Raw genomic sequence first — 24,797 nt, 5'->3', positions numbered from 1 at the left:
TCGGGTGAGGTGTGGTGAGCCGGGGCTGTACGCCGGAATGGGAGAAAAATCGCCATAATTAAGAGTAAAACCCAGGCCCCTCACCGCCCCGTCGCCTGAGTCAGCACCCGCTGGCCGCGGGGACGTTTGGCATGGCCGCGGCCTCCCGGGGTGGCCGCCCGGCCTCTCCCCATGGAAACCAAACAAACACCTTCGCCTGAGTCCAAACCCTCCGTCTGCTCGCGGTGGCAGGTCCCAAGTCACCTCCCGGCTGCCATGAGGTGACGCCTTGGGCTGGCAGAGGGGCTGCCCCCCCCCAAAAAAAAAAACCTCGACCGGGAAGGGGGGGACCAGGCAAAACTGCGCGTGTCCCCCGCTGCTGTCCCCAACCCCGGGGAAGGGCGACAGCCACCGCGCCGGAAAATCCCACCTCCTTTGCTGGAAGCCGAGACCTTATTTTAAACCTTCTTCTGAGGGCAATTTGCGAAGAAGAAAGAAAAAGGCCTTCCTTGTGCTGAGGGGGAGGCCTGGGCCCCGCGGTCGGGCGCGGGCCGCCGGGGAGATTTGCGTTTAATTCCGGGTTGTGCTACGGACCCTCCTGTGTGTCCCGAGCTCGGCCAGGGCTGCTGCGGCCCCCCCAGGCACCGGCACCTTCCCACACCCCCCTCGCCTCGCCCCCTCCCCAGCACCCACCATCGCCCCCACACTAAATCCCCCCGTGGGGCCGGGCCCAGCAGGAGCAAGGGCCGCTCAGCCCCGAGAAGGAAAAAAGGGGGTTTTGCCTCCCCAACCCTCGTGCAAAACCCACAAGTCCTCATGCAAACCCCCCCCAAAACCCTCGTGCAACCCCCCCAAACTCTCGTGCGACCCCCCCCGCAAACCCTGGCGCAAAACCCTTGGGAAAAGCGGGAGCCGCATCCCAGCTGCTCAGGAGCTGCTCAGCCCCGAGAACGAAAAAAAGGGGTTTTGTCCCCCCAACCCTCGTGCAAAACCCACAAGTCCTCGTGCAACCCCCCCCTAAAACCCTCGCGCAAACCCCCCCCAAACCCTGGTGCGAACCCCCCCTAAACCCTGGTGCAAAACCCTTGGGAAAAGCGGGAGCCGCGTCCCGACGGAGCAAGCCTCTGCCACCCGGCAGCCTCCCAAAACCCCAGAGGGGGGGAAAAAAACCCTAAACTGGAGAATAAAATCAGCCCTGGGAGAAATAAATGAATACATAATAACAAATATGTAGTAAAATCAGCCCTGAGAAGAATAAATAAATAAATAATATATAATAATCAATAGATAATAATCAATATACCAAAAAAACAGCCCTGAGAATAATAAATGAATATATAATAAGAAATATATAGTAAAATCAGCCCTGAGAATAATAAACAAACATATAATAGCAAATATATAATAATAAAATAATCAATATACCAAAAAATCAGCCCCGAGAATAATAAATGAATATGTAATAATACATACATAATAATAAATATCTATAATAAAATCAGCCCCGAGAATAAAGTCCACCAAATCTACAGGTTCAGGCCCCCAGACCCCTTGCACCCCCAGCGAATCTCCACGGGGAGGGTGCCTACTCCCCAAACTTCGAATACGCGTTTTTAGAGATCCTTTTTTTTTTTTTTTAATTTAAAAAAAAAAATTTAATTTAAAAAAAAAAAAAAAAGAAAAAGAAAGATTAAAATATTTCTCTCCAGCGAGGTGCAGAGAAACGCTTGCACATTCGGTGCCGTCGTCAGCAACTCCTACACCACCCCCCACGTACGGCGCTGCGAGGGGAAAGCAGAAGGGGGATTTTATAGGCACCTACAGAGACAAAAAACAAAAAAAAACCAGAAATCTCTGTGTAATTTGGGTAACCGCTCCACCGAGCGGCACCAACCCGTAGGAAACTGCCCTGCCACTCCCCGACCGACCCGTGGCCGGTGCGAGCATCACCTCCCTCTGATGGCTCAGCCCCGATAAACCCTTGGAAAAAAAAATCCCAATTACCAACCCCAGAATGAACATGCCGGCACCGGGGGAAATGCCAAAAAAAAAAAAAAGAGAGAAAAAGAGGGGATTTTAAGTCTTGCAACGGCCACAAAAACTCTTGGTGCTGCAAAAGGGCTTTTTCCCCCTTAAACCCCCAGCCCCGCTGTCCTGTCACGTCCAGCGAAAATCGCAGCGTTCGGATGCGAAAGGGAGGGGAGAGAAGCCGGTCTCTGGCCCCGGAGCCAATTAAAACAAATGGAAAGTGTTTTGCTTTTTAATCTCCCTCATTTTTTTTTTTTTTTTTTTTTTTTTTTTTTTAGCTAATCCCCTCGTTGGAAAGGGAAGATGGGCTCGGCGGCGGCACGCTGCACATGCGGAGCTCTGGCCAGGAGGGCAACCGGAGCCCTTGCTCTCTCCATCCCAGTCCTTTTTGGTCGTATTTATCCCGATTTTTTCTCTGAATTGCTGTACAGCGCTGGAGAAACAATAGCAGAGCTTTGGGAAACTTTTCAACGGGGGATTTTGACGTATGTCTTGCTCTCCTTTACGAAGAGGGGAGTTTTCTCTTTTAAAAATACTCTTTTCGCTTTGAGGTTTTTTCCCCCACTTTGCACGGGAGGGTTCAGAGGGAGGAAAACCCTCCCCAGCCCCAGCAGACCCCTCTGCTTTGCCCCCTTTTGGGAGAAAATCGGGGTCCTCTTCCCCACCTGGCTGAAGATCATGGAATCGCTGAGGTTGGAAAAGCCCTTTGAGACCACTGAGATGCTGAAAAAGGGAGCCCCGCTCCTGGGAAATTCATAAAAAGGGCACGTTTTTGAAGTGGAAAGGACCGCAAAACACCCGGGAACAGGGTTTGGTTCCTTCTCCAGCCTTGGCAGGACCCTGGATGGGACGGAGAAGGGGAAAACAAGACCCGGGAGAAGCCAGGGGGTGGGGGTCTCCTCGCCCCCGCCGCCATCCAGCACAGCGGGGCAGGATGGGTTTGAACCTCTTCACCCATTTTTACCGTTCCCTCGAGGAAGGGGAGAGCTGGAGCGGGGAGGAGGCGGCCGTCGGATGCCGTGCCCAGAGCCCATAAATTACAGCGGGGAAAAGAGTCGCATTTGCCCTATTTCTTATCTGCTTGGAAACTGCACCGCTTTCCCAGCTGCAGCGGCGAGCTCCGTTCCCAAGAATTTCAGCAAAGCCATGACCTCTTTCCAGGATCGTGCAGTATATGGTGGCGGGGAGCCAGGGCTAATTATAGGCACAGGAAAAAGGGGAGAGAAACGCTTGGAAAAGCTCTACCTTCCCCGCAGCACGGCCCCGGCCGGCAGCACCCCCAAAGGCAAGGTGAAAGCGAAGCCGGCGCTTCCCAGACATCGCTATTCCCCTTTTTCTGGAAGGATAAAAACCAGCATCCATCACGGCTCATTCCCCCATTCCTCTGTGCTCCGGCGCGGAGGGGAAGCCCCACGGAGGGAAGCGGGACCCGGCACAAGTGCCGCGCCGGCTGCAGAAATAAATGTGAGAAGCAAAGTCATAGAATCACAGGCATTTAAGTCGCTCAGTCCTATGTTGGGAATCTCAGTGTTCCATGCGGAGACTCCGTCTCCCACCCCCCAGCGATGCCACCGGCCCCTCACTGTGCCCTCGTGCCCCATCGGCTGACGAAACACTCGCCCCGCAGAAACGCCCCGCAGCCTGAAGGCAAATAAACGGGCATTAAACTTGGAACCACCAGCAAAGCCTGCGGAGCAAAGCACGAGCAATTACGGAGCCCGGTTCATTCTCGCAATGCCGGAGGAGTCACCTCCCCTCTCCCGACCCCTCTGGCTCTGGGACGTAGGAGCGGGCGAGGAGACGTCCACGTCCCGCGAGACCTTCCAGCCAGGAGGAGGGAAGCACTAAAACAGGCAGCAATTTTCTTACCCACCACCCTCCTCTTCAGAGCCACGTTTCTACACCACAACGAAAACCAGGGAAGATAAAAATCCCACGTTGTTATTTCTTTTTGAGGCGGGGGGGTGGGAAATAAGCTGAGGTACCCTCTCTGTTGCCGCAATGGTTTTCATTTTCCACCAAATAAAACCGAGCCTCAGCTCCGGCTGCTCGCTTGTCCCCCCGCGCGCTCGCTTCCTCGTTCGCCGGCGCATGTGGGAGCGTGGGGGTGTGCGGTTTTTGGTTTGCTTTTCGCAATCACTCCGCGGACCGGCACCTGATGCCGAGCGGCTCGCGGGGGGCCGGCGTGCTCAGCCCCCGCGCCGCGGCCCAGCGGCACGCACTCGCCACCCCCCGCGGCTTCCGAAAAAGGGGGTGCAGAGCTCTTCCCGTCACCCCGAGAAGGACGGGATGATGGGGAGGATGCCCAAGCGAAGGGGAGCAGCTCCAGCCTCCCAGCGGGAAACCGGCCGCTCGCTAAGGGAAGGAATCTGCGGCGGCACGCCGGCTCCGGCCGATGCCCTTTTTAAGGCTCCCGTGGCAGCGGGAAGGGGTTTAAGCGCGCACCGAGCTCACCCCCCTCCATCCGGGGTCGCCTCCCGCGAGCTCACCCAATAACCCCGGCTAAAACCTTGCCCTTGGCAACCGGGACGCTCAAAAAAGCTCCTAAGGAGGACCCAACCTCAGCAAAACCAGCTCTACTTCACATTACACACCCCCCCGTCCCCCGTCCCCAGCACCGACACCCCAGAAGCCAAACAGCAACGACGTCCCCCGCGCTCCACACCAAAGACACCGGGATGGCGGAGTTGTGTTGGGTTTTTTTTTGCACTCACTCGTATTTTTCCCGCAACCACCGACACCAGAAACTTTCTCCCTCTGAGAAAAGGGCAACGCCGCTCTCGCCCCGTCGCGGGACTCCGGGAGCTGGGGATTTACTAACCCAGCCCCAAAAGTGGGAATGTCCCGGGAGAGATGAACCGGGCAAGCGGGGATGGCGCTGAAGCTGCAGGAGGTGGTGGGAGCGGGAGGGAGCCGCAGGCACCCATCCCACCCCAGCCGGGCACCCATCCCACGCCAGCCGGGCACCCGGCACGTCCCGGCGCAGCACGTGGCGCCGGCGGGGACGCCGCAGCCCCGGCTCTGCGGGCGACGCCGCCACGCGCAGCTCTAAGCCCTAACGGGATAACAAGCTCACAATGAGATCCTAATGAAGGATTAGCGAAATACAGTTTAAAGAGATTAAGGCTGGGTGCAGCACTGAAAGTTTTTATTTATTTAATTTTTTTTTTTTAATTTTTTTCCCCTCTCGAGGGCCCGGCAGAGGCGAGACCCCGGATTTCAACATTCGCCGCCGGCTCCGGCGATTCGGGCTGGTTTTTCCGACGCAGCCGTGCAAAGAGGGGCCGGGGCTGCAAAAAAAACAAAAAAGGATGGAGGAACACCAGGGACAAAAAAAAAAAAAAAAAAAAAAAAAAAAAGAAAATAAAATTGCTCGTGGCGCCTGAAAGCCCTGCCCCAGGCGCTTTAAAAGCGAGCCAGAGGCTTCCTTCATCTCTCCCCTCCCACACCAGTCCCTTCCCATCTGCATCCCAGCTGCGCCCGAGCGATGCTCTCGGTCCCCTTCATAATGACTGTTGATGTTATCCGGCCGAGCCGGAGCTTTCCAAGGAGCCCCAGGGAAGCAGGTACTCAACTCTCATTCACGGAAAGTTATTAATATTAATTTCTTGGCTCTACACAAACAGAGCGAGAAGTCAGCCCCGGCCTCGGAGAGCTCGGCGCGACTGCCAGCCCCACACGCGCTCCGAAAGGTCAGGAGTCTGGTTCCCCCCCCAAAAATCAAACGCCGATGGTTTAAAATAGAAAGCAACACATCTGGGGTTGCTTTTGCGGGGGGGGGGGGAGCTTTTTTTTTTGGGTCACTCGGATTTTTCCCGCAACCACCGACACCAGAAACTTTTCCCTTCCCAGAAAGGGCAACGGCGCGTCTCATCCCATCACGGGACTCCAGGAGCCGGGGATTCGCTAAAGCAGCGCCAAGAGCAGGGAACGCCCCGGGGGCGATGGGGCAAGAGGGGCTGGCCCTGAGCGGGGCAGGGATGGGCTCGGTCATCCTGAATTTCAGCCGAACCGGCCAAAAACGGGCGACGAAAGGGAGGTGGGGAGGGGATCTGAGAAACATCCCTGTCGAGAGACTCCAAAACAAATCAAATGAAGATGTTTGGAGCGGATCCAGATGTTTACTGGTGACGCAGATGGAGGTATAAATAATTATCCGGTAGGAATTTTGTTCACAGGCAGCTCCCCCTTATCTAATCAGATCTCCGCGCGACGCGGCCCCGGCCTCCCACCCCCACCTCTGCTTAAAAAGTCTTGAGAAAACCAGATGAAAAAAAAAAACAACAACAAAAAAAACTCGCTAGGAGCACCAATTTAATCCCATTAATCACTGGACATTGGGCCCAGGGCTGCCAGGACTCAGCCCTCACCCACGCACGGCTCTAGGAGGGGGGATTTTTCCTGGGGGTGGGTGCGGAGCCGGACTCTCACACCCTGTCCTGAGCGTGGTGGCATCTGGGGGGACAGGAGCCGGCTGCGGCATCGGCTGGTGGCTCTCGCCCGGAAAAAAAACCATCTGCTTCAAATACCGCCCCCGGCGAACAAAACACCTCCCTTGTCCGGCTGCGCGTTACCGACCGGCGGCTTCAGAGCCCGGACGCTGCAATTACCTAAAAATAAATGGACCACAAACCCCGAGACGCCGAAGGGCAGAGGGGGACGAAGGCGGCAGCCTCGCCAGCGCCCAGCCTGGCAAAGCGGAGGGACCGCAGCCACCGGCGCCGGTGGCGGCATCACCGGGAAGCTCAAGTTCGCGTGCGACGGCACAAACAGGTAGAGAAAAGGCTTTAACGGCTCCAAAAAGAAAAAAAAAAAAGCCCACCTGAGCTCTTTTCCCAGCCATTGGCATCACACCTAACCCAGCGCCGCGGGTGCCGGCACCGAGCAGCTCCGCCGCCCCCCCGCCCCCGCCGGCAGTGCCGATGGTTTTCCAAAAATTAAACCAACCCGACCCACCGTAGGCGAAGCCGCCGAGGGTTTCGCAGAGGCCGGAGACGAGCCGTGTTGGAAACTTACTGCAGAAAAATTGGCCGCTCGGCTCCGGCTCCTTGTCCCTACTGGTGGGAAAGTCTATAAATCTCTAATAAAGAAAAAAAAAAAAAAAATATCCCCTCCCATTTTATTCCTTCTCTCTCTCCCCCCCTCTCCAGCACCAAAGGATTGCGAAACCGAGAGGGCAGCCGGGGCTTGGATCTGCAGCATTTCTGAGTTCCTACGGAGTCTGGGCTCCCTGCCACCAGCAACAGCGGCTCTGGGGGTGTGGAAAAAGGGAGGGGAAAAAAAAAAAAAAAAAAAGAGAGGAGAGGAGAAAAAAAAAAATTAGCCAAAAAAAAAAAAAAAAGTCCTGTTTATTTTGGGGGATGAGAGAGAAAACTTGCAATGCACAAAGCTGGGGGGGGTGGGAGTGTGGGGAGCGCGGCTCTGGCGCTCCTGCAAGCACCGCGCACTTTGTGATGGAGAGGAGTTTGGGTTCAAAAGCCTGGATTTCGGAGCTCGCAGGGGATGCTCTTTCCTGGGGGGCACACAGGCCACGAGCGATCCCCGGCACAGGGGGGTTGAGGCACCCCCCCGGGGAGCACCCATGGGTGCTAACAGGGGCTCTGCCGCGTCCCCAAGCTCACGGTAAAGGGAATTACAGAAGACAGGCTGGAAGAAAAGCCCGCTCCAGCCGTGACCCAGATTCCCCTCCAGCCTGATCCCTCACTGAAGTCATAATCCTTGGAGGGCTTCTGGTCTTTTTTTTCTTTTTTGGTCTTTTTTTTTTCTTTTTTTTTTTTTTTTTTAAATACATCCCTGCGCGTTGCCATGGCAACGAGGGTGATGCTATAATTTCAGCATTATAGACTTCAGCGCGAGAACAGGAGGGAGAAGAAGGCTGAAATACGGACGAGCTGCACTGCTAACGGATTTGGGGAAAAAGAATTATAAAAAGAAAAAAAAAAAAAAGAACTAACCAAGGCGGCACCTCGGCTTCCTCGGCAAAGCTGGAGAGCCGGGGTTCAGCTCCTGCCCCGCGCCAGGGTTTGGGCATCGTTTGGGCCCTGGCCACGGATGCTCCAGACCCCGCAGGGCTTTGGGGGACGGAGACTGTCACCCTGCCAGGACAAAGTGACAAGTCACAGAATGGTTTGGGTGGGAGGGGACCTTGAAGACCGTCCTGCCCCCTTCCCTGCCCTGGGCAGGGACACCTCCCACCAGCCCAGGTGGCTCCAAGCCCCGTCCAACCTGGCCTTGAACCCCTCCAGGGATGGGGCAGCCACAGCTTCTCTGGGCAACCTGGGCCAGGGGCTCACCGCCCTCAGAGCCAAGAATTCCTTCCTCACATCTCATCTCAGTCTCCCCTCTTCCAGTTTGAAGCCATTCCCCCTTGCCCTATCGCTCCGCGCCCTGGTGAAAAACCCCTCTCCATTTTTCTCTCCCAAACCCCCAGGGTGGCCCTCGCAGCACCCCACGCAGCCCCGAGCAGGATCGCCCCGTTTCGGTGCCCACCACGGCTCAGCGCCCACCCGGCGGCAAAACCAATCAACTCGGCAACGAAAAATTGCTGGGAGCTGCAGAAACAAATACCCGGGAACACATCCCATGCCCAACAGAGCCACCCGGCCCTTTTTTTAACCATTATTTTCCACCCCCTTTCCTTACCGCCCCGGCTCTGCCCAGGTCAGGTCCTGGTGGCATCCCAGCGGGATGTGGGAGTCCCCAGGGCTCCCCCTCTGGCTCCCGATGGGAGAAAAAAATCACGTTTTTGCAAGCCCATGAGATACCTCTGGGCGCTCTTAGTGTCACGCTGTCACGGTTTGGCCCCGTCGGCGAGTTTTTAGACTGGAAGGCAACCGGTGACCCCACAGGAGGGATGAACCAGGACCGGAGCTGGACCCCAAAAGAGCTTCATCCCCCCACAACATCCCAGGAGCCTCCAGCCCTCCTGCACCACAGGAAAACTCCACCAGCAGAAGCTAAACCAGTTTTAACCCCGTTTCCATCTCCCTCCTCATCGCCCGGCACCAACCCGGCACCCGCCGCACCGAAAAATTTCCGAAAGCCGCCCAAATACAAACCAGCTCGTAGACAAACACCTCTGCCCAAACCCAACCCAACGGCCCGTGACCCCCCCCTCCCCTGCCGCCACGAGGGAGACGGGCTCCCGGGGTCCCAAAGGAAGCCAGAAAACCCCGGGGGACATCTCGCCCCCACGCCACGCTCGCCCACGCGGCCTTCCAGCTCCGGTCCGGTGCACGGCACCTGGCACAGCATCCTGCGCCCTTCGGCTTCTCTCTCCTCCCCGACGGCAAAATCTGGGTGGCTGGTGTCAGGGCGGGGGGGACACACAGGAATCACCATGGATGGAGCCACGGTGCCTGGACACAGCTGGGAAAGGCGGCTTAAAGTGGGGATCCTCGGAAGGCGGCGTGATGTTGGGACAAAAGTGTCTCCCGAGCCCCTCAATGCTTGGAAAAAGAAGAAAAAAAAAATCATTGCAAAAATGGGAAATTCAAAGTGGGTGCTGCGCTGGGCAGGTCCCAGCCATGGGACCCTCCTCGGTGCAACGTCCCACCTCTCCCAGGCTGGGAGAAAAAGGAGGGGAAAATAATAATAAAAAATTCAGAACATCGTGTTTCAGTCCCCAAAGGGGAGCCAACCCCCCCTCAAGCCCCAGCGCCCGACCCGGCAGCCCTTGAGCCCTCAGGGTTGCTTTTCGCTCCGTAAATTTAGCCTGGGAGGTTATTTATCTTCGAGAAGCTAAAAACAAAGCTGCATTTGCATAATAAAAAGACCCCGATCGCTCGCTGGGTGCGTGTGCGGCATGGCGGCGGTCCATGTGTAGCATGGCGGGGAGAAGGCATGCAAAGCAGCCTTCCTCCCGCGCCAAGCTGAAGGTCACCCGAGCGGATGCCGAGCGCGCGGTGGCCGGTCCTCCGGGCGGGAAAACACGAGGCAACAACATCTTTCCCTTACGGAAAAACCCGACCTCCCCACTTCCAGCTCCTCCGGCCGGAGCAAAGGCAGGCGTGAAATTCTGCTTCCCAAAGCTGGCGTCCGGCCTCAAGCCTCGACGGTGACGGTTTGATGGTTGGACTTGACGATCTGGAAGGTCCCTTCCAACCCAGACAATTAACAGGGTTGGTTTTTTCCCCCCCCAAAAACTCTCTTGATTTTCAACCAAAGCCAGTCTCAGCGATTCCTCTCCCGGCTCCGGAGCACGGCAGTGTCCCCCGTGGGGATGAACCTGACCTTTGGCGGGGTGCGGCGAGATGCCCCACTCCCTCCGAGGAGGGAGAGGTGGGTCCCAAGGTGGCTCCTGTCACCCTTGGGGACCCCGGGCCCACACCCCGCCGCGACCCCCGCCCTCCCGTGGCTGGGAGGCTCAGTAGCCCCACGCTCCCCCCGTCCCGCACCCGCCGCCGCGCCGGGCCCAAGCCCCAACCCGCCACCGACCGCCTTGTTTTGGGGCAAAATCCCTCGGCGCCGCCCAACTCCCCGACTCCTCCTTATCTCGGCACCGCGCCGAAACCCCCTTTGCCCCGCCGCCCCCACCCCTACCGAAAACCCAAAGGAGCACCCCAAAAAGCCCCGACGCCGCCCCGAAAAGCTCGCCTCCCCCACCACCCCCCCCCGCACCCAGCCAGGGAGGGGATTGATGGAGGGAGCAAGAAGCAGCCGAGCAGCCACCAGCTGCCGCGGGAAGAGGCTTGGCCGCCTTCGCCGCCGCCGTCCCGCTCCAACCATTTGTTCTTGCTTCTATTTTCGAAAGCGCCGAGGCTCGGCGCTCCCCGGCTCCCAACCTCCCCACCGCCCGGCGAGGCGACAGCTTTCCGCGGAGCGGGGAGCGCCGGCTCCGCTCCCCGTCTTGGCAGCCGCCATCCGCGCGGGGCCGGGGATATTTTTGACACCAGCGAAGTCGAGAGGCGCGAGTTTTTTTCCCCCCGGCGGCTCGGTGCCGGCGCGTGGGAAGGGGCGGCCGTGCCGAGTCAGGGAAGGTTGAGGATGGATTCGGGATTGATCCCTGCGCCTGAAAAGTGGGAGACGGGGGTATATGGAGTCCTTTATAAGCGAGATGTCCATCGCTGGGAAAGGGAAGAGGATGGAGAGAAGCCTGGCTGCAGCCCAATCCATTCCCACACCGGTCCATGCACCCCAGGGAGAGCCCGGAATACGCACATGGGAATACCAGCCTGAAAGCTAAGCCCCCCCCGCCCCCAGGCCGTGCAACCCAACTCTTCCACCCCGCTTCCCAGTTATCGAAATAAATTCGCCACTACGGCAGGGTTTTCCTAAGGGCACGTGGTTTATCCCCAGGGATAACCGCGCCCGGAGGCACCTCCTCGCCTCCGCGTCACCTCCCCGGTGGCGCGAGGGGATGCTGGGCAGGCGCCACACGCCAAACTCATGGGCCCAAATTTCTTTACTGTTTTTGGGGGGCCTGGAAAGAAAAGAATAAAATAAAATAAAAAATTAAAAAAAAGAAAATTTCTCAACCGGCGCGAGCGCCACATGCCGGGCTCCGCATCCCCCAAGTCAAAGCTTTAAAGGGCAAAATTCCAGAGCTCCGGCAACGCCGGGTTTTTCAGCCACTCCGCCCCAGCCGAGCGGCACCAGGGTGTCCCCCCGGCCGGGACACAGGGCCCCGCACCCCAGGGACAGTCCCCGACCGCTTGCGCTCCGTGAGACGGGTTGTCCCTCCCAAGGCTGGAAGCCGACGGGGAGCCCGCAGGGACCAGCTCCGCAGGGACATAAATCACGACGTTTAGCCAATATAGCAGATATTTAGCCACCATTCAGACCCCCACCTACGGTTACGTGGCCCCTCTCCGCTGCCGGATCGCCTCAAAAGAGGGGAAAAAACCCACTGATTTCTCTGCAGCCCGGAGGTTTGCAGAAGGTCCTCTCCCATGGGTGCCACCACGGAGCAGGAGCACCCGCGTCGCTCCCAGGAGATGCCCTCGGCGCAGACACCGCGGCCCGGGACAGGAGGGGACCGAACTGGTGAAAAATAAAAAAAAAAAAAAAAAAAAGGAGTCTGGATGGTCAAAATAACTCATCCGCGGTTTTTTGGGGTTTTGTTTTTTTTTTTAAATCCATTTTTTTCTTCCCTGTCAGTGGAAACTCCTGCTACGGCACCGCGTCTCAAGGTTACCGCTCGGGGTGGGGAAGGATTTCAGGTTTTACAACCAAAAAATTCCAGAGAGAAACCCAGAAATGTTGCCAGTTTTTCACTAAACAGAAGCCCTTCGTCCAATTTCTTTAATTTATTTCAGGGTTTGGGGTTTTTTTCCCCCCCCAGCAAAAACCCCGTTTTTTCAGCCCCCAAAATTTTGACCGCTTCGATAGAAAACTCCCGCCGACGCCGCGAACGTTCTCCGTTCCCATTTGCTTTTGGGAGGCGAACCGAACAAACCAAATCCCACCCCACATATTTCCCCCACCTGCACGGCATGGGATGCGCTCCTGGGGGTTTGTTTCTGCGGCCCCTAGCAATTTTTCCCTGAAGTCTTCCAATAATCGGAAAGGAAAAAAAAAAAATCTCCTTTTTTCTTAAAAAAAAAAAAAAAAAAAAAAAGCTGCTCTCCAAAAGGGTTGGAGAAAAGTCACACTGTTCCAAAAGGCGCTTTTCATTTAAAAAAGGAAGGTGAAAACTTTCAACCAGGGCTATTTATAACCTTCAGTAACACCTTCCACCCCGCAAGCTCCGCTGTGTCCCCCCGGGCAGGGAACACCCTGCCACGGCCCCCGGCACCGCGGGGCGCAGGACCCCAACCCCGCAAACGACCCCCCTTTCGGGGGAGGATGAGGAGGAGGAGGAAGAGGAGGAGGAGGAGGAGGAGGAATCCCTTTGCTGCCTGATGAGCCTACGAGAGGTGACACCTTTGCAGGCGGGCTCAGGTCGGGGAATCCCAAAAATCTCTTTACTAATTTTTTTTTAGGGTTGCGGGGGGGGCGGGGGGAGGAATTAAAATAATTAAAATAATTTAAAAAAAAAAAAATTAAAAATTTTTAAAAATAAAATAAAAAAATAAAAATCAGGAGCTGGGGTTTTCCTTCCGAAAAAAGGCCGGTGCGGCAGCGGGAGGTCGCCCTCCCCGCAGCACCCGGACACCCCCCCCCGGCCGGGGGGCGACGGGAGGCGCCTCCTCCTAGAAGCGGTTTTGGGTTTTTTCGCCGGCAGCTTGCTGGAAGCTGTTTGAAGTTCTGGAAAGAGAAATAATTCCTCCTCCTCTTCCTCCCTGCCCAGAAATAGGTCATTTAATTACCACCTTTCCCACCCCAAAACAACACTGACTCAGGGCAGGAGGTGGGAGAGCTTCACCCCACGTGGCTCGTGGCCCGCAGCGGCCCGAAGCCACCACGGGATGGCTTTGACCTTGAGACGTCCGCGCCGGCAGGACCCCGGCATCAGGGCAACGGCAGGGCGGGTGGCAAAGACTCAGCTCCCCAACTTCTGGATTTCAATTAGCGCCGGTTAATTAAAGGAAGGAGGGTCGGGAGGCGGGTGGTGCTGAGCCCCTCCGCGCAGGGCGGCCATCTGCCGGCTCCGGGAAAACCGACGGCTAATTGCACGGTGTGAAATAATAGGTGTCCTGCTCGGCACGGGGTGAAACGCGCGGCTCCGGCGCGGTCCGGGAGGGGACACCGCGGTGGCTCCTGGGTGGTGGCCGGAGCCTGACACATCCCGGCGCGGGCATCATCCTGCTCTACCAGCTCGTCCTCACCAAAGCGCCTGCCCCGGCACCGCTCCGGCCGGTTTGGGCTTCGCTTTCGGCACCGGTTGCCCGTTCCCGCCGGGGACTGGGGCTGTTAAAAGCCCTTTGGGCGCCACGGCAGCACCCGGCATCGGGAAGGGGCCCCGGCGGCTGCTCTGGCATCCCGGCGCTCAACCGCAGCCTGGACATCTCACCGCGACCGGACACCGCCGCCTGCACCTCGGCTCATCCATCCATCCCTCCCGCCCCGCTTTTCCATAGCTCGGGAAAACTGGGGGGTGGCTGCCGCATCCTCCCGGCCTCGGCACAAACCACGCGAAAACAGGCCGAGCTTCTTCCCCCCCCCACCCCCACCCCCCCCCAAAAAACCGCTCCCCCCGCGCAGCCCACGGCCCCCATAAACTCCCACCGTTCACGAGAAACCAAACGTACAGCCCACCCCTCCCAAAGAAACGGCTCCGAATTGATTTCCCGCGTATTTAACAAGCCCTCGCTCCACGTGGGTGCTTTTTTTATTATTATTATCATTATTATTTATTTTTTTTAAAGGCTGCCTCGTCCGTTTTTTCAAGCGGTGGGAAGCTGGCAGCGGGGAGGCACCGGGAGCGAGGGAAAAGGCCGGGGAAAAAAAAAAAAAGAAAAAAAAAAAAAAGAAAAAAAATTGAAGACAAACCACCAGCAGCAAAGCGAAGTGGAGTGCGAGATGAAAACGCGAGAGATGCGGGGAGGCAGAGCTGCCGGCAGGCAGACGGCTCGATCCATCTTGAAAGCAAAAGCAAACTGCTGCTCAAACGCGGCGGAGGGAGAAACCTCCGGCTCTGCCGAGGCTCTCCGACCAAACAAAAAAAAAAAAAAAAAAAAAAGGCTTAACCAAATTTCGGCTTTTTATCGAAAGCTTCGCTAATTAGAGACGGGGAGGGGGGAAAAAGGGAAGAAAGGTAAAATTTAAAAAAAACGAACTGAGGTGCAGCGGATGGTAAATGTAAATACCGTCTCGGGGCGGCGAGGGGTGGATGCATCCCGCGGTCCTGCCGGCACAGGGAGGGCGAGTGTGGCCGGGGGCAGCCGGCACCCAGCACGGCCGCGGGTTTCTGCGCCTCCCCAGCCCTACTCCTCCTCCTCCTCCTCCTCCTCCTCCTGCTCTGACTCACTCGCTGCTTGCTCCCTGCGCCAGGCTGGGCGGCAGAGCCGTACCTTCCCGGGGGCAGGACTGTCACTTGCAATCGAGTCACCTCTGAACTCCGGACGGCTCAGCCTCTAGGAACTGCCAAAAGAGCTATAAAAATAAGAGGGGGAAAAAAAAAAAAAAAAAAAAAAAAAAAAAAAGAGTCCCTGGCTCGAGGAGTTCGCCCTCCCGACGGACGGGACGGGACGGCTACGGGGTGAGGCAGAGGGGGGGTATTTTTAGTTCTGGTTTGCAGATGGGGAAGTCCGGCACGGCGTCTACGCGGCTCGCCACGGTCCCGCTCCGGCCACCTCCCTGGGTATTAATGGGATTTAACGGGATGCTTCCCGCTCCCTTCCCGAGCCTCGGGCACCGCCTGGCCAGGGCTCGCACCGCCAGGGCTCTGCACGGCGTCTCCACCGGCGCTGGGCATCACCCCGGTGCCGGCAGCACACGGCCCTCTGTCCCCTTCCCCTCCGTTCCCAAAGAATCCGTCAAACTGTGGGGACGCCACGCAGCATCCCATGGCGGGTCCCTCCCGACATGCTCCGAGCAATGCCGGCCTGACAGCGGGAAGCGCTCTGGCTTGGCAAAAAAAGAGCAAAAAGCCACTTCTACCCCTCACCATCAATGTTTTTTTTAGGTTTAAATGACTCGCCCGGGGTGACAGCGGCAAAGCCCGTAACTGAGCCCCCTCCTTCTGCTCCAAGCCCTCCCGGACCATCGGGATGAGCGGGGTGGCATCACCCCCCACTTCATCCTTCATCCTTCCTCGGGGGCCTGCACCGGCCTCGCCGCCTCCCTGCCTGCCGGCGACTCCCGGCACGTGCCGGCACTGCGGCGGCCGGGTCCCGCTCCCGGACTTTTCAGCCGCGACACTTCGGGCTTTGTCCTCCTTCGCGCGAAGCCGCCGTCAGGCTGCCCTGGCAGCACGGCGGGCCCTGGGAGTGGATGTGGTTTATGACCATATTTAGGCTCCTTTACGTTGCCAGAGTCGCAGTTAAAGGGCTGCGGCATTAAATGAGAATCAGACCCCACTTGTTTCACTTGGCAGCCTGGGAAAAATCCACCCCGGGCGACTCCAGCACCATCCGCGCCTCCACCCTGCCCGCTCGGGGTCGGGATAAAATAGCAACAGCCTTTTCCAGCTCCGCGGCTGCGCTTCCCAAGCAGAGCCGAGTGAGGAGGGGGAGGATTAAATACATTAAACACCCCCCTCTCCCTTCCCGAGAGCAACACCGACGTGTGGGGAAGCAAAGGGACTTGCCCAAGGTCACCCGCTGATGGAGCCGGCACTGCCCAAGGTCCCCGGAGCCCCCCGGCAGCACCGAGCGCACGCAGGGACGCGACCGCCCCCGGCACGAGGAGCCCTCGAGATGGTTTGCGCCAGAGCAGGAGCGGCAGCCCCGAGCCACCGGCCGCCGGAGCTCCTGTCCCTTCAGCCACCAGCACGTTAAATCCCTGCCGCGGCGCGGGCGCCGGCGCTCTCCCACCGCGCTGGCAACACCGGCGAAACCCGAGCGGCGGGGGGACATCGGCCACCTGCTCCCGGCCCAGCGCAAGTGCGGATGCCTGGGCCTGGCAGAGCCGTGACAACTGCAGGGGCTGAAGGGCAATGCCGGGGGGGGAGGAAAGAAGAAGCCATGAGGCCCTTCCAGAGGTCTGTGACCTTCAGGAGCCCCCGGGCAACAATGCCGAGGGCAGGGCAGGCACCTGGAGCTCTCCCGGGACACGGGCAGCACCAGCGCTCCCCGTGTCGGGGCCACCGGCACCGAATTTTCCCAGGGAAGGAAAGAAAATCCCCAGAATAAACCTTACCTACACCCAAAATCCACAGCCCCTCGCCTGGATGAGGGGACGCGGCAGCTGCACCATCCGGGGACAGCCCCGTCCCCGTCCCCAGCGAGGTTTCGGGGTGTCTGTCCTGGGACACCCACCTCAGCAGAGCACGAAAATCCCCGCTGGGGCCAGACGCGGCAAGGGAAGGGGCTTCGGAGGGGCAGGATCAGGCCTCCCCCAGCGCGGGGAGGGGGGGGCCGCCGAAGCGCTGAGCACCAGCTGTGCTCCACTTACCAGTGTCGTCCCCCTGCCCAGAGCCCTGCCTGCAAGGAGTAGGGGAGGGGGGGCGAGTCACCAGCCAAAAACGCCTGGCAGCTCCCGACAGCCGGGGAGGATGAGGAGGGGGGGACACGCCATGGGGTGCCACAGGGCGAACAGCCATGGGGAGCGGGAGGAGGGGGGGTAGACACACGTGCGTCTCATAAGTAAGAGGCGGGGGGGGGGGGGATAAAAAAATTAAAATCCCCTCTACCAAAGCCAAGGGGGCGAGCTGTCGGGAAGGAGATAAGCCGCCGGCAAACGGGCCTTAGGGATGCTCCGTGCCGGGACGCCCCGTGCCCCACATCCCTCGCCCAGCCCAGGGAACGCTCAACGTCCCGGGGAGGCCACGGTGGCGGAACCGGGGGGGGCTTTACCCCCACCACCACCACCACCACCAACGACAACCCTCGCCATGAGGGCAGCTCGCTGCGGCCGCTGTCAGATGGCAGCCGCCGTGCCGCGTCCGTGTCCCCACCGCTGCCACCGGGCCCGGAGGAACAAACAATCACAGCTGTCAGCTCCGGAGCCGGCACCCGGCCAAGGCATCGAAGCTCCAGGACTCGATTTACCGCCGGCTCGCCCAAAAGCTGCTCTTGCCACTCAAACCACAGCCCCCCCCCCCCGGCCACCCACCCACCCACCCAGCCAACACCGCCGGTGGCCCCCTCCGACCCGGTGGTGAATTCAGCAACCCCCCCACCTCCCCCCAAGCACCCTTCGCATCACCCCCCCAAAGCTGCCCGGCCCCACGGCTCCCGCTGGTCCTGCCAAGGCCGCCGCGGGGTGGCTGCGATGTGGCGGCTGCGCTCGGGGACTGTCCCCGTGGGGGTCCCGCGGGGTTGCGACCCACCCCAGGGTGGGGTGAGCACCCGCCGGTGCCCCCCCCCCCCCCACCACCACCACCACCTCCCCCCCATCAGCAGCACCCGGCGGGCAGAGGGACCTGCGTCGCACCCGCATCCCACGCGTGTGTGTGTGTGTGTGTGTGTGTGTGTGCCGTCCCCCCCCCTCCCCATCCCGCCCCTCTCACCTGTCCCCCCCCGCAGCGCCCGAGGCCGAGGCGACACTTCTTCCCTTTCCTCCCTTCTCCCTCCTTCACCTCTGCACCATTTTGGTGACGGTTTGTTTTGAAGCGGCGGCGGCGGCGGCGGGGGGGCGGCGGGGGGAGGATGTGCCGCTCTCCGCCCCCGCCGGCTGCGCGCTCCGGCCGCGCTCCGCCGCCCATCCCCGCCGCCTCGGGGCGGCACCGCGCAGCGGGGCGAGGCGGGGGGGGGGGGGCTACCAGGGACCCCCCCCATACACACGCACACACACACCCCCCCGAAAACACACACAGACCGAGCTCCTCGCCCTCCCGCGGCGCCGCTCTCGGAAGTAACGCCCGAATCGCGAAATAAAAAAAAAAAAAAAAAATTAAAAAAAAAATTGCAAATACCGGTTAAAAAGCGCTAAAGAGGCGCGAGCGCGGGGGAAGAGGGGGGTCGCGGAGGGGCGGGGGGGGGGAACGACGACCCACCTCAGCGGGGCGCGGAGCCCGGCCGCCTCCCGGGGCTGCGGCGCGGAGCGACCATGGCCGGGGCCGGCCCAGCCCAGCGTCAGGACGCGGCGCGGCGCAGGGCGCGGGCGGCGGCGCGGGCAGCCAATGGCCGCCGCGGCGGGGAGGAAGCGGAGCGGGGCCGGGGCAGAGCCGGGACGGGGGCGGGGGGGGAAGAGAGAGAGCCCGGGGAGGGCAGAGCCGGAGGAGGGGGCAGAGCTTTGGGGGACGCGGGGGAGAGAGCCGGGGGGGCGCCAGAGCCGGGGACGGGGGGGGGGGCAGAGCTCGGGGGAGGGGGCAGAGCTTTTGGGGACGGGGGGGAGAGAGCCGGGGGGGGCGCCAGAGCCCGGGGGGGAGCAGAGCCGGGGGGGTTGGGGGGGAGAAAGCCGGCGGGGGGAGAGCGGGGCAGGGCCAGGGGCAGGGGCAGAGCCGGGACGGAGGGCCAGAGCCGGGGGGGGGGGGAGAGAGCCGTGGGGAGGGGGCAGAACTGGGGGGGACGGGGGGGAGAGAGCCGGGGGGGCGTCAGAGCCCGGGTTGGGGGGGGGCAGAGCCTGGGGGGACAGGGGGGAGAGAGCCGGGGGGAGGGTTCAGACCTGGGTGGGATGGGGGGGAAGAGCCGGGGGGGGGGAAAGCCGGGGGGGGGGTGAGAGCCGGGCCCAGGGCGGGGGGACACACACAGGGCCAGGGCCAGAGCCAGAGTGGGGGGGGGGCGGAGCTGGGGGGGACGGGGGGGAGAAAGCCGGGGGGGGAGAGCTGGCGGGGGGGAGCACAGAGCTGGGGGGCTTGGGGGTCAGAGCCGGGATGGGGGGGGGAAAACTGGGGGGGGTTGGGGGGGGAGAGAGCCGGGCTGAGGGGGAAGCCAGGGCCGGGGGGACCAGAGCTGTCGGGGGGGCTCTGGGGGGGAGAGAGCCGGGCTGGGAGGGGGGGAAACTGGGGTGGGGGGGGTCAGAGCCGGGGACTGGGGTCGGGGGAGAGCCGGGGCCGGGGGGGCAGAGATGGGGGGACTCAGCGGGAGAGAGCCAGGCTGGGGGGGCAGAGCTGGGCTGGGAGGGGGGAGGCTGGGGGGGGGGGGTGGGTGGAGGGAAATGGGGATTTGGTGGGGAGGGGGGGAACAAGGCTGGGGCTAGGGGGGGGAGGCAGAGCCGGGTTTGGGGGGGTCAGAGCCGGCGGGAGAGCCAGGGGGCAGCGAGCCCAGGGAAAAGCTGGCGCTATGGGAGGGGGGGAAGAGCCGCGACCCCCCACCCCTGCCCACAGGGTCTGGCTCCCGCCAGCACGTCCCCACTCATGTGGGTGCCATCCCGTGTCCCCCAGCCCCCCCGGGCAGCCCACCCCCCGCAGCCACCCTGGGGTGATGGGGCGGGGGGTTGCCCAGCGCTCCCATGGGGGGGACGAGGCGTGGGGCAGTGGGGTTGGGGGGGTTTGGGTGTCGCCATCCCAGCCCTGAACCCCGGGGCTGGACCTGGTGCGTGTCCCTAAAAGCCACCTCGGGGCACGTGCGTCCCCCCTCACCCCGGTGGGAGGGGGTGCAGTGGGGGCGCTGGATCCCTCCGACGGGGCTTGGAGCAACCTGGGCTGGTGGGAGGCGTCCCTGCCCGTGGCTGGCGGGGGGACGTGGAACGAGATGGTCTTCACGGTCCCTTCCACCCCAAACCATTCCACGATGCCGTGATGTGGCGCTCGGAGGTGGTCTTGCTTCCACGTCCGGTGCCGGCAGGGACCCCTCCTGGGCACAACGCAGCCCAAATTGCCCCAATATGGGCCATGGGGCTGCTGTCACCTCCGGCATCTCCAGGACGTGGGTGCGAAGCCGGCCCTGCCCCAGCCCTTCCCCGCACCGAGTCCTCGGGGCCACACGCCACCGGCACCCACTGGCCACGGCAAAGGGTTTCCCGCGCTCCGGGCCTGGCTCCAAGCCGGGGCATTCCCTTCCCTTCCCACTCCTGTAACTTCAACCCGGATAAACCGCTCTGTGGTTACCCTCAAAAAATCCAACCCATTGAAGGACGGCTCCCAGTGGGCGCCGGGGCCGTGGATTGGGGCAGGACAGGGATTTTTAGGGGGTTGGGGAGCCGGTGCCGCGCGGCCGCAGCGTCGGGGCAGCGCTGGGTGCCGGTGGCCTCAGGGATGGGGATGCGGAGCTGTGTCTGGTTCTCCCAATGGATGAGTTTAGCGCCGGCCGGAGATGTGCCGTATGGCACGGCGGGGGCTCCCGCGTGCCACGGAAAACAGTAAAAATGAAAATCAAGGTGGCGTGGGACTGAACCCGGCGGAACCGAGCCCATGCCAGGGGTCGGACCCCCCCCAGGGGGTGTTTCATGGGCCCCCACGCGGGCAGCGCAGAGCCGGCACGAGCCTAGCGGGAGGACGGGGAGGGTGAGCGCTGACTCTGTCGAGGCCACTGTCCCGGCACGAGGGGGCTGGGGACCGGTGACGGGGATGTCCCAGCCCCGATGGGTCACATCCAGCTGGAGCACTGAGAATCGGGGGGCGCCGGGGAGTTGCTGGGGGTGGGGGAGCGGAGCCAGCCATCGCGTTTTTACCAAAACCGCGCCGTTAACCGTCACCCTTAACCATTAACGCAGGCCCACCTGCGCCGGCCTCCCGTGGCACAAAGTGCTTGCACAGACCCCCCCAAAAAACCCCGTGACCTCCCCAAAAAAATGCCTGGGGTGATGTGGGAGGCTGGGCTGCGCTCCCACTGGGGCTCTTCAGCACGGACGGCGCTTCCTCAAGCCCCTTCCCGGGGCCGGTGACGGGTTCCCCGGGGCCGGTGATTCAACCGGTGCGTTGGAAAGGAGGCGGTGAATTCTCCGAGGTGCGCGGCGAGCGCGCGGCAGGGGGGGAAAGCCGGGGGGGCGAGCGGCCCCGCAGCCCCCAGCTGGGGAGGGGGGTCCCGCTGTGGGGGTCCCTGTGGGGACAGCGGGTGCTCGGGGCCGGGATGGTGGCGCGGGCACAGCCGACCGCTCCGGGATGGGCATTTTTGCGGCCAGAGCACGACCCCTGCACTTTTCCCCGCATTAATTTGGGACAAATTAATCAAAGACACAAATATCTGCGTTAAGGTGCTCAACGGAGAGGCCGGATCCGACCCGAGCATCACCGGTGGCACCAGCACCTCCGCCGTCGCCGCCCCTCTGACTCGGTGACACAGTTCCCTGCTGGCTCCTTCCCCCTCCACGATACGTATTTCTGGTGGACTTTCCCGTGTGTTTGGCTTTTTGGGGCTGTTTGTTGTCAGTTAGTTATTTTATTATATTTATTGTTAGAAATGGGGCTATTTTTAGCACCCTGTTGGTTTAGATAGAGAGGGGATTAGTCATCTCACCGAGAGCTGTTTGCAGTCTCTCCTCAAGGATTCTCTGGGGTTTGTTTTCCAATCAACTGAGATCATGTAGCCAAAGAAATAAAAAATAAAAATAGTCGTAATAACGCGCAGCAGCCGAGCTCCGGTGCCTCTCCGCGAGCCACGGGGTGGAAAAGAAGGGAGGATCCAACCCGGGATATTTATGAGACGAAGACGAGAACAGTACTATGAGCCTCAAAGTATTTTGGAAAGTCAGTTTGAGTGGTATTTTTTTTTTTTTTTTTTTTCTTTTTTCTCTTGGGAACCAAATGCTGAGTAACTCCCTTCCCACACCGGGCTGATGGCTCCGTACTGGAGCCTCCCGACAGTGGAAATTGCTTTCCCTTGCCCTGTGCCAGCGGGTAGGAGGCAGCGCTCCTGGGTCTTCCAAGATACGCAGCCACCTACACCCTCAGGCGATTAAAAAAAAAACCAAAACACCACCACCCAAGACACCCAAAAACCTAAAGTGGGAAAAATATTTGCTCCTTTCCCGCCCCGAGCGGCCGGAGGACGGGAAAGGAGCCGGTTGAGGGCTGGTTTCAAAGCCAAGAGCAGCGTCCCGTGCCGCGGAGCAGCATCTCTACCCTCCGTGCCGTGATTTTCGGTCTCTCTCCACCACCGTTCCTCCCTCCAGCCCAGCGGGAGCGGAGCTCCCACACCGGTTTTTGGGAGACCAGTTTGGCTCTTACAAAGACCGGAGTGGGATGCCGGGAGGAATCGTTGCCCGCGGCTCGTCTCATGGCTCGCTGGCGTGGAAGCGCCGCCGCCAGCTCGTCCCCGGCAACGCCAGCGCCCTCGGGATGCCGCAGAGCGAGGGGGACACGGGTGTCCTGCCACCCCCACGGCAGCTGGACCCTGACCCCGGGGGTGGGTGGCGATGCCATCGGCGGGGCCGCTTTGGGGGACAGGGGAGCAAACACCAACTGGGGAGGGGAGATGCACTCGCAAGGGCGTGGAGCGACAGGATGAGGGGTGACGGTTTTCAACTGAAAAAGGGGAGATTTAGGTGAGATACTGGGAAGAAATTCCTTCTTCCGAGGGCGGTGAGCCCCTGGCCCAGGTTGCCCAGAGAAGCTGTGGCTGCCCCATCCCTGGAGGGGTTCAAGGCCGGGTTGGACGGGGCTTGGAGCCACCTGGGCTGGTGGGAGGTGTCCCTGCCCAGGGCAGGGGGGGGGGACAAGATGGTTTTTAAGCTCCCTTCCCACCCAAACTATTCCACATTTCTACGGTTCATGGGGACAATCCCCCGAGCCGAGGGACAGCCCCGGTGACCCCCGCCAGCCCCCGTGGCACCGCCACCCCGCTGCCCGCGGGGCGCACCCTGCACCCCTGGCCCGCGGGGAGGACGCGGGTGGCACATGTGCGGTGCCGAGCCGGGGCAGCGGCCCGGGGGGGGGGGGACGGATGGACGGACACGACACCATGCGGGCGGGAAGGAAGCGTCGCCTTCACGTGGCCCACCCCGAGCCCCCTACCCCCACCCCCCCACCCCCCCACCCCGGAGGCGGATTATTTGCCCTGGCAGCTGGTGGAGGCCGCGGTGTTTGCTGGAAGGGGGGGACGGGGGACCGCGGCGGGGGGGAGAGGTGGGGGGGGATCGCTGCGCGGAGCGAAGCCGCCAGGCGATGTCCCATGGGACGGCTGCCAGGCTGGGTGCTGGGTCCTACCCCGGCCACGCGCCCCCTCGGCCCACCCCTGCACCCTGCAACGGGCCCTTCCTCCCTACCCACCCCCCCCCGCCCCCAACACCCCCCCCCCCTCCTCTTCCTCTCCAAGTCTAAATTCTCCCACAGCGTCCATTGACGTCCTGCCTGCGTCACCGTCTCCAGCACGACCAGACAGCACGTGGGAGAGGCAGGTTTAAAGCGGCAGGGCCCTGCCAGGCCTCCAGCTGCGCGGGGAGGGGGGCACGGGGTGCTGACCCCCCCCTGCACCCCCCCCCTACACCCCCACTGAACCCCCCACCCAAACCCCACCGAGGTCCTGCCGCAGCCGGGAGGAGGCGTCTCCCGCTGCCACCCCAGGGTGACGTGGGGGGGAGGGGGGGGGCAGCACGGGTTGGGGCGAGACGAGGCTTTTTCTCCCCCGTGGCAGGGCTTGAGCCTGAAAACACGCCGCTTCCAGGGCCCTGCCTGCCGTCCCCCCTCCCTTCCTCCCCGCCGCCCTCCAAACCCACCCCCAACGCCGAGCGGGAGCAGCTGGCGTTAGACGCGGAAGCTCCAGAAGCCGGAGCCAGATTCCCGGGCGTTTTATCCCGGCTGCCAGTCCCCGCGCTTTTACATCTGGGCTTCGACTGTGCCCAAATTACGGAGCAGCTCGGCTGGGTCCTAAGGGCTGGGAACGGGGTTTTTACGCGGGGCAAGCGCCAGACCTCTGGGCGCGGGGTGCAGCGAGTTTTGCAGGGGCTCAGGTGCCTGCCCTGCAGCCCACTCATCATTCCTGCTCCTGGACATCGCTTTCCCACCGCGGGACGTCAACTTCCCACGGACTCAGGGCTGCGGGGTGGGTTGGGAGAGCAACCCCCCCCCCCCCGGCCCCAAAACATCCCCGCTTCCTCTCTCCGTCCACGCCGCAACCCTGGGGGCTATTTTCGTCCCTTCCCTTCTATTTATTGTGCCAAAGCCGTGTGCGGTTGGAGGAGGCTGCGGCGTTTGCTTTATGATTGTTTCCTTCCCGCCCATAACCTTTTGCCTTAAACCGGGATTCGCCCTGATCCTCGACCCGAGGCCGGGACGCCTGGGCAGGGTGCCACCGGCGCTGGCACCGCAAGGCTTGGGGACACACACACACACACACAGGCGCACACACAGATTCCTGGCTGTGACCCTGATTTTGATGCAAAGCTGAGCACAAATGCGCTGCCCTTCATCTCCCCGGGGGCTTTCGCAGGGCACAGGCTCGCGGTCCCGAAAAGCCTCCCCTGGAGCATCCCCAGCCCCTGCTCGG

The 24,797-nt window shown here is 61.2% G+C and overlaps 1 protein-coding gene across 19 annotated transcripts in view; it reads right to left on the bottom strand.

Moving 5' to 3' along the window:
• MEF2D (myocyte enhancer factor 2D) overlaps positions 1-18,626 on the bottom strand; it is an 85,520-nt gene extending 66,894 nt beyond the window's left edge. For 7 of the 19 annotated variants that reach the window (XM_063357464.1, XM_063357465.1, XM_063357456.1 and 4 more), the window contains exon 1: positions 18,002-18,152. The gene's annotated coding sequence lies outside the window, so the exon portion shown is untranslated. Of the gene's footprint in view, positions 1-6,963; positions 7,060-11,795; positions 11,815-14,696; positions 14,840-18,001; positions 18,155-18,487 lie in introns of those variants that run through there. The other 12 variants (XM_063357457.1, XM_063357452.1, XM_063357467.1 and 9 more) reach the window with 8 other exon arrangements.
• Between the last annotated feature and the right edge of the window lie 6,171 nt (positions 18,627-24,797).

This window comes from Chroicocephalus ridibundus, chromosome 21 (assembly GCF_963924245.1).
Source record: "Chroicocephalus ridibundus chromosome 21, bChrRid1.1, whole genome shotgun sequence".
In the NCBI taxonomy this organism is placed as follows: Eukaryota; Metazoa; Chordata; class Aves; order Charadriiformes; family Laridae; genus Chroicocephalus; species Chroicocephalus ridibundus.
Note: the sequence above shows the minus strand (reverse complement) of the source record. Positions and strands in the feature narration are given on the sequence as shown.